This window comes from Staurois parvus, unplaced genomic scaffold, assembly GCF_062004578.1.
Source record: "Staurois parvus isolate SC_StPar_1 unplaced genomic scaffold, SC_StPar_1.0 ptg001365l, whole genome shotgun sequence".
NCBI classification, from domain to species: domain Eukaryota; kingdom Metazoa; phylum Chordata; class Amphibia; order Anura; family Ranidae; genus Staurois; species Staurois parvus.
This window is the reverse complement of record NW_028319161.1, coordinates 983705-988073: the sequence shown is the minus strand read 5'-3', so window position 1 is coordinate 988073 and position 4369 is coordinate 983705. Positions and strand designations below refer to the sequence as shown.

Below are 4369 nucleotides of genomic sequence, written 5' to 3'. Positions count from 1 at the left end.
CTACAGTACTCTCTCCTCCTGTCAGCATGTTCATGTCAGCACACGTGTTTGCAGCAGACCTGATTGGCTCTCCTTCTCATGCACAGCGGATTACTAGAGACTGATACCAAACCAAATCCAGGTGTCTTTAAAGAAAATCTGTCCTTGGAAAAAATTCTTAAAGCTAAAGCTAAATTCTTAAACCACCTGAAGGCAAAAGCAGGCAGCCAAATGTCAGGTGGCAAATATATATTTGAAAAGTTTGTTTCAATATATGAAAAAAACTCATAAATGTTTTTCGAAATCTCTTTCTTATAATACAGACCACCAACACAGACAACGCATGTAGGTGAGCCTGGAGTCGACAACATGGAAGATGGCATGAATAGGTAAGTAGAATGAATGGAGCCACTGAGCACCACGTGAGAGGTGGGGGTGGGGAGAATTTACCTGTACAGCTTCCTCACTATACATCCCATCTTGTATTTTACATATGCTGCCTAAAAAGATCCAAAGGTAAGCAAGAGCATGGAGATCAAAGTATAACTAAAGGTAAAACATTGTTTTCTTTAGTTTTTGATGGAGTGGAGAGGGACTAGAACCCCTGTCAGCTTTGTATTGCTGTCTGTGTCCCCCTCTCTTCTTGTCCCGTTTACCATTATTGATGAGAGTGAAAGAAAATCCCAATTTTTGGGTTGTCACCAGAAAAGGGACAGAGGGGAAATCTTCCAATGGGGAGACTAGTTCCTCTCATTTCTCATTTTGGCTATGGGAAAGGAAGTGAAGGGAAATCTCCACAATGGGACACAGATGGCAAAAAAAACCTGACAGGGGTTATAAACCTCCCTCTGTTATAACAGTGTGTCCGGTGTTCAATATTTTATAGTTACAGTGATTTCTGCTAATATTATTATACACTGCTCAAAACAAAAATTGAAGGAACATTTTTTAATCAGAGTATAGTATCAAGTCAGTGAAACTCCTGGGATATTGATCTGGTCAGTTAAGTAGCAGAGGGGGTTGTTTTTCAGTTTCAGCTGCTTTGGTGTTAATGAAATTAACAACAGGTGCACTAGATGGGCAACAAAGAGATGACCCCCAAAAACAGGAATAGTTTTACAGGTGGAGACCACTGACATTTTTTTCCCTACTCATCTTTTTCTGTCAGTGTCACTGCTGGTATCATGAGGCGATACCTGGACCCTACAGAGGTTGCACAGGCAATCCAACTCCTCCAGGATGGCACATCAATACGGGCCATTGCCAGAAGGTTTGCTGTGTCTCCCAGCACAGTCTCAAGAGCATGGAGGAGATTCCAGAAGACAGGCAGTTACTCTACGAGAGCTGGACAGGGCCGTAGAAGGTCCTTAACCCATCAGCAGGACCTGCTCCTTTGTGCAAGGAGGAACAGGATGAGCATGAAGGTGGCCTAAGGACCCGACATCCTCTAGTGGGCCCTGTGCTCACTGCCCGGCACCATAGAGCTCGATTGGCATTTGCCATTGAACATCAGAATTGGCAGGTCCACCACTGGCGCCCTGTGCTTTTCACAGATGAGAGCAGGTTCACCCTGAGCACGTGACAGACGTGAAAGGGTCTGGAGAAGCCATGGAGAACGTTATGCTGCCTGTACCATCGTTCAGCATGACGGTTTTGGTGGTGGGTCAGTGATGGTCTGGGGAGGCATATCCATGGAGGGACACACAGACCTCTACAGGCTAGACAATGGCACCCTGACTGCCATTAGGTATCGGGATGAAATCCTTGGACCCATTGTCAGACCCTACGCTAGTGCAGTGGGTCCTGCGTTCCTCCTGGTGCACGACAATACCCGGCCTCATGTGGCGAGAGTATACAGTCAGGTCCATGAATATTGGGACATCGACACAATTCTAACATTTTTGGCTCTATACACCACCACAATGGATTTGAAATGCAACAAACAAGATGTGATTGAATCACCCCCATTCCCTCCCCCCTTTAGCTACTGAGGCAGCAGCCAAAGATGTACACATGCTACAGTTAGAATTAAGCCCCCTGTTGCTTTTGGTGGGTGCTACTGCCTGCCAATCGCAACCCATTCAAGTAAATGGGGCCATTCTGCAAATGCCCTGCAACTGCATGCTTTTGCGGGGTCCAGGGGGTTAAAGCGGGTGGTAGGAAAGCAACACAACACTGCCTGCTTTAACCCCTTGTTTGCTGTACTGCACATGGTTGCAGGGTACTTGCAGAGCAGCCTCATTTACATGAATGGGTCATGCTTGGCAGGTGCTACACCCACCAACCATGACGGTGCATAACTCCTGCGATGTGTGTACACCCCTGGCCACTGCACCTAAAGAAGGTGCGGTTGGGGTGGTTGGAAGTCGCTAGCTGGGATAAGAGGTGGAGTGCATTGGTATCATTCCGCATAGGACAGGAGCCAGCACTACAGAAGAGGCATCGGCTTGTGGGGTTCTTGCTACAGCTCCAACCTTACAAGTATCCCTCTGCATTGCACTGTTTAATGCTCTGGGGTGGCGGGTCAGCAAGCCCAGACGGCAATCTACGGGTTGCTGAGCCCCAATCTAGTATTAGCATTCTACAAGGGAGGCAGGGGGGAGGGGAAATGAGTCACATGCTCCTTCCTTACCAGAAGCTCCTGATACTGGTGGATGAATGAAGTGGCGGAAGAGTGAAGGAAAGGTGAGTACGCCCAGCTGGGTAGGTGGGTAGGTTGGTAGATAAGTGGACTCGTGGCTTACTAGTAACTAATTCTAATGAAAATCTTTAACGTTTATCTAAATTCAGGAATAAAAATGTAATATATTGCAGCTCCTTGGATGTGGTGGCTGTATTATTTTTTTTTTCCTTCAGGCTTTTTTTTCCTTTTTTTCACTTATTGATCCTGCTGGTAACTCACTTTCTATTCCTAGTGTGACAACACTTATTTCTGTACTTTATCAATAGAGCAGTGTTGTCACCCTAGGATGGGACTAGGGAACATCTCCCCCTCTCCTCTTCTCCATAACATGGGGGTGTTCTGTTGTCCACAAAGATGGCTGTGAGCATTGTAACTGATAACAGTCCACACAGAGAGAGAGAGCTCAGTACGTTATCAGCTCATAAGATTTCTGGCAGGATCAACAAGATTTTTTAGTACTTAATAAACAGATATAACAAAATGAATTAAATGTTATATTTAACAGACCAAAAAGTTCATTGGGGACAAAAAAAATCAATACTTTTTCTTTAGACAGTTTAACGCATTAGGCCAATTTGAAAAAACATCCCTGTTGTTAAAGAATATGTATCCCAATCACTACAATCTCATATAAGATTTACCATATTAAAGCAACCGAAAAGAGGGTTTTTAAAACCATTTTAAATTTGCAGCTTTTATTAAAATACTATCTGGTGATCCTGACATGACAGTCCTTGTTCAGACACTTCCTAGTACAGGGTGACAACATGCTGTCTCTACCTCCCAGCTGCACTGTCACCCTGTCACATGCCAATGCAATTGAAACTACAAGCAACTGTTCAAATGCACATTGCACAGGCATGGTACATTGCTGTCACCATCCTGAGAAATGCCATACAGCTATCGCTGGTGTGCACGTAGACAGGTAGAGGCTGCAAAGAAGATGCAGAAAATCAGCAACACTAAAAAGCAACAAAAAATGGGTGAAAACTGTACTTTATTTAAAAATGGCAAATGTTTATGATAAAAAAATCATTGTAATATAATTATTAAAAAAAATAATTTGACATCACATTGCAGATACTGGTGGCACCTAGGGGAATACTCTATTATTTGAAGACTTGAGAAAAGAATGTATCAATGGAATGAGAAAACAAGATTCAACGTATTACAAATATACATACAAATGTTTATTCAACTGAGACTGTCCTAAATACACTTTCTTTACGCACCATGCCATTCTAAAATAAATAAATAAACAAAATAAGATTCTTATTAAGTGTATAGCTGTGTTTATTTCAATGTTCTTCTAAAATGCAAAGACTGAATAATGTATTTTTGTGATGGATTAAAACCTCAGTGTGGATTTCCATTTCTCCACTAGCTGGCAGTGACACACCAGTTATTGAACCAGTCTGTTCTACAATGTAAGCAGTGAAAACATACTGTACTGTATATGATTGGGCTTATTATAATCAGTGTAAATTTCTATTTCTCCACTAGCTGGCAGTAACACACCAGTTATTGGACCAGTTTATTTCAATGATCTTAAACAGGGGTCTTTAAACTTTCTAAACAAAAAGCCAGTATAACTTTTTCATTGTGATCTCTCACATTATATTATTTATGGTTATAGAGCTGACAATATCTGCAAATGCTTTCCTAATCTTCACATGTCTTAATGACCTTTACTTTCTCATAACCTTG

General features: G+C 42.5%; 1 long non-coding RNA gene across 1 annotated transcript; it reads left to right on the top strand.

Annotated features, from left to right (window-relative positions):
- Window positions 1–378: 378 nt before the first annotated feature.
- LOC149436386 (uncharacterized) lies at window positions 379–3937 on the top strand. Its single transcript, XR_016308298.1, has 2 exons — window positions 379–531; window positions 3743–3937. It is a non-coding gene; the product is annotated as an uncharacterized LOC149436386 (long non-coding RNA).
- The last annotated feature ends 432 nt before the right edge of the window (window positions 3938–4369 follow it).